Here is an 11,514-nt window from a genome sequence, read left to right as displayed (position 1 = left end):
CAGTGGGTTTCTTTCATTTTCCTAAATCCTAAATCCTTTGGCAATGCTTTGGCCAATCCAAGGCTACAATAGAAGACATTTACCCAAAGTACCTCATAGAAGGATTGAACTCAAAACCCTGTGGCTGGGAAGAAAACTTCTTCAACACACAACAATGCCTTCATTTTCAGATGCTTAAATTTTTAATGCTAATGCAGATTAACTTTTTATTAAAATGTTTCCAGCTGTAGAAACTTTGCCAGATCAGGTTGGAGCCTGGTGCAGCCTTCTGGCTTGCCAGTCCTCAGTCAAATCGTCCAACCCATGCTAGCATGGAAAGCGGACGTTAAACGACGACGCTGACGACAAGAATGATGATGATAATGATGATGATGATGACGACGACGACGACGTTGAAATATTGGCCCAATTTTTCTGTGCTAGTGTCAGTCCATAGTTTAATTGGAGAGTTTGATAAAAGAAATTGATAGATTCATTTGTGGTGAAGGATGAAGAATCTAAACATTTTGGCCCTTGTTCTTCATGTGAGAGTGAGGAAAGGGGAAAAGAGAGTGGTTCTGTTGTTTAACTGGAGGCTAGTAGTGATGATAATAATTGTAATTTGAATGATACTAGTGATTAACATTATATTCCGTAAGATAATCAAAACAATAATTCAACTATTAAACTTTATACATCTGAACTTTAGTAACTGAAATATAACAGTTATTGATTGTAAATTACTGGAGAAAATTACCAAGAAAAAACTATGCTAGTACTAATGTTTGCATTAGTAAGAAGAATTTTATTAATTGCTATGTCTGACATGTACTACAATACAAGAAGATGAATATTAAATATGGTTTTCTTTTCTTCTAAACAACATTTGAAGAGAATACTCACAGAAACATATTTAGCTTTTCATGTACATACATACATACATACATACACACATACATACATATATACAAACCTACATAGATACATATATACATACATAGATGCATGCATACATACATAAATACATACATACAGACTATGAATTCATATTCATACCAATAATAATTGGATCACTAGGTTTTGTTAGTAAATGCTTAAAGGAGAATCTGGATAAACTGGGATTTTCAGAAACAGAAATCGACCGGCTGATTCGTACATGACAAGTGCAATCTGTGAGTGGAACAGTAAAAATATGCAAGACTTTTCTCAAGTTCCAAATTTGAATTTGTCTGTTTTAAATACATCCCAAAGATGGTGCCTTGTATCTTTGTTGGAAACCAGCTCCCTTCTCAGTGAAAGATTTATAACAATTAAAAAATAGAAGAAAAATACATAGAAATACTTGTTTTTTCTTAAGAAAGAATGAAAGAAACTGATGCAGATTGTCCACATTCAATCTATTAGTTGAATAATGAAAAATTTGTAAGACATTCCAAAGGTTCTCCATCTGTGATTCTTTGGATGTACACATTTCAGGATGTGCATCGACAGCTCAACCAACACAGCAACTCAGTCATATATTTACAAGCACTGGGAACTCTCTTTACTCAAAAGTGGAAGCTTAGTGGTTAGGGTGTTAGACTCTTGAGCATGAGATTGTGGTTTCGATTCCTGGACCGGGCGACGCGTTGTGTTCTTGAGCAAAACACTTCATTTCACATTGCTCCAGTCCACTCAGCTGGCAAAAAGGAGTAATTCTGTGATAGACTGGCGTTCCATATAGGTAGAGAGTGTATATGCCATGGAAATTAAGGAACCGGCCTTTGTGAGTCAGAATGATTCAAGTTGGCAACTTTACTTTTTTTACCTTTTAACTTAAAAAATTTAGTCAGTTTGTTAGCAAGTGGCCTGAACTCTCTCAAGAAGAACTTCAATAAAACACAAAGAAAAACATATATGCATACAGGAAGGCTGTCAACAAACAGATGAGTGTTAGAATCATTGACAAAGCAATGCCTGTGCAAAATGTTAGGTCCAATAGGGCTTGCACAACACCTCATAGACCCCACCTCCACACCATTTACATGATCCAGGGACAAGCCAAGACAAGATGTCTTGCGTCAATATGAGTCGCTGTTTCAGGAAAGTGGGAGCACCATAATGTCTCAACTACAACCAAAAGATCCAAAAAATGTCCCATGCCATTCCTTGAATATCTTAGTTTTATATCAGAGTGACCTTCTCTTAGAAACATGTTTTAACAAAACTTGAGGAGTGCCTCGGCCCAGTGGTTTTCAGCACTCTGGACACCAACCCAAAATTTCAAAGTGCTTATGCCATTCCTAGATATTTGTTGAACCTATGCTGGGGTTATTCATCCTTTTGGCAGGTTTTGTTTTTAGTCCTGCTGTGTTTCTAGGAACCCTACTCACCAAATAATGTAAATAATATAAAAGATATACTATTATAGATTTTGTACAAAAATTCTGCTCTATATGATGGTTGATGGAGAAATTTAATACATCTATCTTCATTTAAAATAGGGATTTGGTTTGAAAAAGATACTGATAAAAGAATCAGTGCTAAATGTATCAGCTCCACACACTTTGTAAATGGAACAAATGGTAGATTCATTGGCACCAAATTTGCAGCTCACAGCAGTGAAACTTCCACCATCATTTATTTTCTCAATCATTCCTACTTTTTCCTGTTGAGAATCCATTCATTGCTGTCATTTATCAGGATTTGTATTTTTTTCTGTTCACTGGTCCTATGTTTATGCGTTTGAATATGTAAATTTGCATAGAAAATAAGCAGACAACTCACTGTACAGTGATGAAAACTCGAGCAATAGTCAGGGCATTGTGGGTGGTCACTGGGGTAGACATTTGCTGCGCAAGCAGAACCTTGGAATTATCACTGACTTCTACTTTCAGAGCTCAATCCATGATAAGCATAATATGGTTCTTAATTGAGCATGCCATGTTATCTCAGACAAGTGATTAATGAATCATTGGTAAACAAGACTACATGTATTAATTTATTATACTATTACAGACTATGGATGGAAATTATGCTCTTTACAGTGAGTGCATAAAGGAATACAATATAAAATACCATATGTCATTTCTTCTCATCTTATTACAGTATCACTTGTTGAGTTTTATAATAAATTTTCCTTCAGAATTCAGTGCCAGGACCTTGACATTTTCAGGATAATATGAATAACCCACATCTTTTATCTGTTGTGTAATATAAACTGAAATAATTCACATCAATAATTCATTTAATATTTTGACCAAGTGGAAAGCTGGCAGAAACGTTAGCATGACTGTCTTTACGTTCTGAGATCAAATTTCACTGAGGTTGACTTTGCCTTTCATCCTTTCACGGTCGATAAATTAAGTACCAGTTGCATACTAGGGTCAATCTAATCGGCTGGCCCCCTCCCCAAAAATTTCAGGCCTTGTGCCTAGAGTATAAAAGAATATTTTAACCAAGCAAAGTCCCTTACATGTGGTGATGGGGTACCATCAATTTTAACATGTCCAGTACTTAACTGATATTTTATTTTGACTCTCAGAGGATGAAAGGCAAAGTTAACTGCTTTTTAAATAACTGCATTTGTTGTCTTGAAAAATGGGTGTAAATAGGAATCCTATTAGGAATTCTACCAATGGAATTTGAGTTATTTTCTAAGTGGTTCGGAAATTGTGACTGAAATAGAATTTGCTGTCTTTAATAAGAACCTGTGAATAAATAGAATTTATTCTGAGTTCATTTGTTCTGGTTTTCAAATGGTTTAATATTTTTTACAGATTCTATAACTGTTCTTTCTTAAATCCATAATATAAGTCAAAACAATATTAAAAATTACAGAGTAACGTATCTCAAAGAGCTTTTACTACACTCAAGAGAAAATGAAATCTGGATTAATTTTATTATAAGCAATTCTTAAATCCCTCTATTTTCACTTTTTATAATGTGTGTCCAATATACACAGCCCCTTATTTTTAGTATTAATGATGATAAATGAAGTCTGTAAAACAGGAGATGGTTTAGCTTCAGTTCAACTTGCGTTAGTTATTCCTGTCACTGCAAGTTATGCTGTTTTAGAATTTATGTTATACCTTAGAAATCTCAATGTTCAATGGACCAACAGCAAATTTGTATGCTCACTTATCTTTCTCTGTCATTTGTAGCATCCCTATACAATCTACGGCAACATGCTTCAGCTTTTGTTTCCAATGAAATACAGCTGCCGGTCTTGGGTGTTCGAGGATCATTTTCTGTTGAGATTTGTGTTGATTATGAAAGAGAGCTGACAGCAGTTTGCTGATCATCTTCCCACATATCAGAATATACTGGAAATGGACAAAATAGTTTCACACTGCAGAATTTGTGGAACGTTTTATGTCTGTTCTTCCATTTTAGCATGGGTTAGATGAATATATTATTGAAGTGTTTTATGTCCTTTCTTCTTCGAATTTTTTATGTTTTGAGTAATGAATTTCTTATCCCACATCATCCTCATCATCATCATCGTTTAATGACTGCTTTTCGTGCTGGCATGGATTGGACGGTTTGACATGGAGCTGGCTAGCAGGGAATTGTCCAGACTCCAATTGTCTGTTGTGGTATGATTTCTATGGCTGGATGCCTTTCCTAATGCCAACCACTTAACAGAATGTGCTGGGTGCTTTTCATGCGCCACTGGCATGGCTGCATTTATGCAGCACTGGCACAGATACATTAATGTAGCACCAGCACTGGTGTTTTTTGTGTGGCCCCAGCACCTGAAAGGACAAGCCTGTATGCATGGAAAACAGTGATTTTACTTACCTTGACATGTCTTATCAATTACAGCAAATTGCCACATCTCCCAGTCCCTTATCATTTCCTTGGAGAAGATCCAGTATAGTAAAACTACTTCTAGCAATAATAGACCACGTAGAACTAGAACGGGGAAAGTTTTGTGGTTTAATCCGGCATTTAATATTACCATCAGAAAAAAATATAGGTAGGGAATTCTAAGCATTTTCAAACTAGTCATAAGTTCTATAGAATTTTTAATAGGAGAACACTGAAGGTTAGCTATTCTTGTTGCAAAAACTTTGCCTCTTTTATTAATCAGCAAAATACAGGAATCATTTCAAGCAACCACAATGCCGAATTCATCCAGAAGAATTGCAATTTCAAAGATAAGACTTGCTGTCCGTTGGAAGGAAAATGTCTTCAAAAAGAAATAGTTTATAGAGCCAAGGTACAAACAGATGGCTCAGAAAAATATACAGAAAATATAAAATATATGCAGGGGCTTCACAATATTCATCTGAAGACCCTTTCTCACCACTTCATCCCACGTTTTCCTGGGACTGAATCTAAAGTCATACAGTTGGAAAGTGAATGTATATATTTATATATAAATCTATTATTTCATCATCATGATATTCTGCTAATAGAGAGAGTTATCAAATAAGAACTTTTAATGAACAGCAGAGTTTTACTTTCTAACCTCACCAATTAGTACATTGCCATATGACTTTTGTGGACGAAGTGATGCCAGCCCTGAGTAAATGGCTAAATCTTAAATAAATTCAACATAGGCACAGAAGTGGCTGTGTGGTAAGTAGCTTGCTTACTAACCACGTGGTTCCAGGTTCAGTCCCACTGCAAGGCACCTTGGCATGTGTCTTCTACTATAGCCTCAGGCCAACCAAAGCCTTGTGAGTGGATTTGGTAGACAGAAACTGAAAGAAGCCCATCATATATATATATATATATATGTATGTCTGTATATGTATGTGTGTTTGTGTGTCTATGTTTGTCCCCCCAACATCACTTGACAACCGATGCTGGTGTGTTTATGTCCTTGTAACTTAGCAGTTTGGCAAAAGCGACTGATAAAATAAGTACTACGCTTACAAAGAATAAGTTCTGGGGGTCGATTTGCTCGACTAAAGGCAGTGCTCCAGCATGGCTGCAGTCAAATGACTGAAACAAGTAAAAGAATAAAAGAATAAATAATATAAATCATAGGGGGGAAAAATTTAAAGAAAAAACTATAATTCTCTTCCACATTATTTAGATATAGTTTTGAGAATGTGTTGTCATGCTGAAATATGGAACATCAGAGAAGGATATCTTTACAGTGAGTCATTGTCGTCACCATCATCATCATCATCCTCATCATCATCATCATCATCATCATCATCCTCCTCCTCCTCATCATCATCATCATCATCATCATCATCAACATCAATATCATCATCAATATCACCACCACCACCACCATCATCATTATCATCATCATCACCTTCACCATCATCAACAACAACAACATCATCATCAACATTATCACCACCATCATCATTATCATCATCATCTCCATCACCATCATCATCACTATCATCATCATCGCCACCATCATCATCATCATCATCATCATCAACATCATCACCACCATCATCATTATCATCATCTCCATCACCATCACCATCATCATCTCCATTACCATCATCATCATCACCATCATTATCATCGTCATCATCATTACCATCATCAACATCATCATCATCATCATCATCATCATCATCATCATCATTATCATCATCATCATCATCATTATCATCATCATCATCACCGTCATCACGATCATCATCACCATCACCATCATTATAATCAGTTAACGTTCATTTTCCACGCTGGCATGGGGTGGACAATTGGAAAGGAGCTGGCATGCCAGAGAGCTGCACCAGGCTCCAATTGTCTGTTTTGGTAATTGAGTCATAAGACAATGAAAGAAAGAAGCATTAACAGGAACTACAAGGTGAGAGGTGGATTGGCAGAACTGGTAAAGCATCAGACAAATTGCCTTGCAATATTTAGTTAAAACTCCCCCTTTCATTCTCAGTTCAAATACTGCCAAGGTCAACTTTGCACTTTGTCTTTCTAAGGTTGTTATAATCAGGGGTGTGCAGTGATCCTTCTGGCTGGGGAAGCAATGACCAAAATTTTCTGTCACATCCAAGCATGTTCATTGCCAGAGCAGCTGTCTGGCTTTCGTGCTAGTGGCCCATAAATAGCACCATTTGAGTGGAATCGTTATCAGCGTCACCTTCTAGCACTTGTGCTGGTGGCCCGTTAGAAAATCATTCGAGCGAGGTCATTGCCAGTGCCACTGGACTGGCTCCTATGCAGGAGGCATGTAAAAAACACCATTTTGAGCGTGGCCGTTGCCAGTACCACCTGACTCGCCCTTGTGCTGGTGACACGTAAAAGCACCCACTACACTCATGGAGTGGTTGGCGTTAGGAAGGGCATCCAGCTGTAGAAACTCTGCCAGATCAGATTGGAGTCTGGTGTAGCCATCTGGTTTCACCAGTCCTCAGTCAAATCGTCCAACCCATGCTAGCATGGAAAGCGGACGTTAAACGATGATGATGATGATGGTGGTAGGTATTTAAATCAAATTGACATTTTTCATATTATACAGCGATTTTTGGAACTAAAAAATCACATTTTATATTAAGGGTGTTCAGTAATTTGAAAAAGTATATAATATTAGTTGAATAAATGCTGGAAACTACGCGCCTGTTATCTTTTCACCGTTTATCTGATGGAAGCAGAATGTCAACTTGCTTCCCTTTTCCTATGTAAGTGTTACATAACAACATAAAGATTATATATATCATAGGTATTACAAATTGACAGAAACTTAATTTAAGCGTATAAGTATTTATTAGTATCTAAAACTATTCGTTATCAGCTCTTACTGGAATAAAATTGCCTTTGTGGCATTTTTATTGGAAAAAATGTTAAAATATTACACGGAAAAGGATGCAACAGCTCATGTTGCTTCCCTGCACATATTTTTTTTTTGTGTCGTCTGCCACTGCTTGTTATCTCATGTTAATTCTGACAATAAAAGTCTGAAGCCTATGATATCATGTAGTTTATATTAATTTTACAGAACATTAGATGAACGATCTTATGAAAAATAAGTAATATACAGTTTCGATTTTGTTTCTATAATTTTTAAGGAAAGCATTTCTTCCTCTGCTTCCATGGACCGCACGATAATGGTTATTATAAAGTAGCCTTCAAGTACTGAGCAGGAGAACAATTCCATTAAAACCCTACTCAATCTGAATGAAGGGCCTTAAAACAGAAATAACTTTTCTGATATTAAGTGCTGTGAGTATGACAAAAAGAATATGCAGACAAAAATACTTCACCGAAACTCCAGGACTAATAAATATGCATAACATATAGAAAATAGCCCCGTTAGGTACCACAAATGGATTACATAAAACACTTTCAATGTAGCAAAAATAACAAAGCCAATACCAAGCACTTCACATTCACATGACACACAGAGCTGAGCTTGGTAGTGTTGTGGAAATACGCAATAAAAACAAGACTAGTGGATAGTGACAGTCATAGCAGCAAAAACAACAACAATAATAATAATAATAATAATAATAATAATAATAACAATAACAATAATAACAACAACAACAACAACAACAACAATAATAATAATAATAATAATAATAATAATAATAACAATAGCAATAACAACAACAACAACAACAACAATAACAATAACAATAATAATAATAATAATAATAATAATAATAATAATAATAATAATAATAATAATAATAATAATAATAATTGAAGAGTTTTAGACAGAATAACTTCAAAATCTAAACAGATTGCACCAAATCAAATTCTACTTTTTTCTGCCCCTTTTTCCCTTCTTTTGTTCTTTTTTCTTTCTTTTTTATTTTCTTTCTTTCTCTTTTTTTTTTTTTTTTGGCACATTTAGAAAACAACTGTAAATTCAAATATTTGCATTACCGAGAAGCAGGTATTTCCATTTTTTTGTTTCTGTTTAACTCCTTTTTTTGTTGTTGTTGATATTGTTGTTGTTTATAATATATTTTTTTTTGTTTTGTTTTTGTTTTTTGTTTTGTTTTTTTTCTCACTAAATACAGTGAAATGAGCAGAAAGGTATAACTTATTCAATCACAAAATAGAATATGACAAAGTTTGAAAACACGGCCTTTCAGCCATGACAAGCATTTTAATAGATCTGCCATTGCACCATGGCATTGATATAATCAAGTCACATAGAGACCGTTTTACTCTCAGCTTCATTATATTAAATTTATGCATCACTGCTTTCATAGCAACAAAACTTATGGTAATCAGTTTATTTTCAAATTAGACACTAACTAAAGCTGGGACCTGAAGGGGTTTAGTAATAATAGTTATATTCTATTACTGAAGCATTTTAACTGATGCAAGAAGGGAAGAAAATAATGACAGCCATAACGATGATGATGATGATGATGATGATGATGACTATGATGATGACAATGATGATGGTGGTGGTGGTGGTGGTGGTGGTGAAGTGGTGGTGGTAGTGGCAATGATGACGGTGATGATGATGACAATGATGATGATGATGATGATGATGACGACGACGACAATGATGATGATGATAATTTAATGACTTGGTGCTGGAAATGATAATGATGATGATGATGACTTAGAATTGCATACATTCTGCATAAAGTGATGTCTGTCTGAGGTCTTTGTTGTGACTTGACAGAAAGCACGAATCCTTGATACACACAGAATCTTCAAATTACATCACAATATTGAATACTGTGCAACATCTTCAATAATGATAATAATAGTAAGAAAAAGAAGAATAGCAGAATCAATACCATAGAAATTTTTTAAAATTGAGATATACCAGGATCTAGCCAGAGAGCTGAGGAGGCTATGGAAGACCAAGAAGACACAATTATTCCTGAAGTAATCAGTGGACTTGGTACAACACCCTGAATGTTACTGAAAGGGATTGGAATTAAAACTTAGAAAAAAACCCTTTAAGTACTGGGGTTGATTACACCAACCCCAGTACTTTAAACGAGCTTATTTTATGGACTCCAAATGTATGAAAGGTATTCAGACTCAAAACATAAAACCAGAAGAAACATCACTGAGTAATTTGACTGGTGTGGTAAGAATTCTGCCAGCTTGCTATCTAAATAATAATGTGCCGCCCGAATGGCTCTTGTGCTGGTGGCACGTAAAAGGCACCATTCAAGCGAGGTTGATGCCAGTACCACCTGACTAGCCCTCATACCAGTGGCGCATAAAAAGCACCCACTACACTCTCAGAGTGGTTGGCATTAGGAAGGGTATCCAGCTGTAGAAACATTGCCAGATCAGATTGGAGCTTGGCGCAGCCTTCTGGTTTGCCAGCCCTCACTCAAACCTTCCAACCCATGCCAGCTGGGAAAGTGGACGTTAAACGACGACGACGACGATGATGATGATGGTGATGATGATGATGATTATGATGATGATGATGATGATGAAGTGGACAGAGGAGGAGCTAAAGGAGTTGGACTGGAAGACAAGAAAGTTCCTAGCAATGATCGCCTATACGTGAAGAGAGCAAATGAAGGAAGGGGACGGATGAGTATGGAAAAGGAAAGGAAGAGCAAAATAGCACCATAGAATATGACCCACCATCAAAAGCCAAGAGATCAGGGAAACACTGAGGACTACCAGTAACTGGAAAATTCCAGGAATAGAGAATGTCCCCAACTTCTGGCTGAAACATCTCACCAGCACCCATACCCACATCATCATCATCATTTACTGTCTGCTTTCCATGCTGGCATGGGTTGGACGATTTGACTGGGGACTGGCGAACCAGATGGCTACACCAGGCTCCAATCTGATCTGGCAGAGTTTCTACAGCTGGATGCCCTTCCTAACGCCAACCACTCCAGTTCTAACAAACCTGTGATAAAGAGAAATAACAGTGGGAAGAGTGTGGAAAATGTGACCCACTTGGTAAGTGGATGGGAAAACCTTGCACAAAATGAATACAAACGCCGCTACGATAAAGTGTGTGTGTATCTTCATTGATTCTTATGCTGCAAATACCAGTATGAAGTAACAGAGAACTGGTTTGAGTATGTACCAAGTAAAGTTATGCAAGAGGATGGAAAAGTAACGATACTCTGGGACTATGATTTTCAGACGGATCGTGTAATCGAACACCGTCGGCCGGATATTGTCATATTGAATAAGAGAGACAAATACTATCAGATCACTGACGTAGCCATACCAAATGACGTGAATGTTGTGAGTAAAGAGGTTGAAAAAGATCACCAAGTACTCCGAATTGAAAGTAGAAATGGCAAGACTGTATAGAATGTGAGAGGGTAATGTAAAAGTGACACCAGTGGTTATCAGAGCATTGGGCTCAATCCCATTGAAACTTCAAAACTTCTTAAGGTAACTGGAAATCCCATGAAAGATTGATGTCTTGCAAAAAGCAGCCTTATTGGGCACAGCGCACATCTTAAGGAAAGTATTATCGGTCTGAGGTCCTTGTTGTGACTTGACAGATGACTAAAGACTCCAGTGCATTTTTACCTACACTGTGTTACGAAGGAATAATAATAATAATAATAATAATAATAATAAGAAGAAGAAGAAGAAGAAGAAGAAGAAGAAGAAGAAGAAGAAGAAGAAGAAGAAGAAGAAGAAGAAGAAGAA

Source organism: Octopus bimaculoides, chromosome 1, assembly GCF_001194135.2.
Source record: "Octopus bimaculoides isolate UCB-OBI-ISO-001 chromosome 1, ASM119413v2, whole genome shotgun sequence".
Classification (NCBI taxonomy): Eukaryota; Metazoa; Mollusca; class Cephalopoda; order Octopoda; family Octopodidae; genus Octopus; species Octopus bimaculoides.
This window is presented reverse-complemented; position numbering follows the sequence as displayed.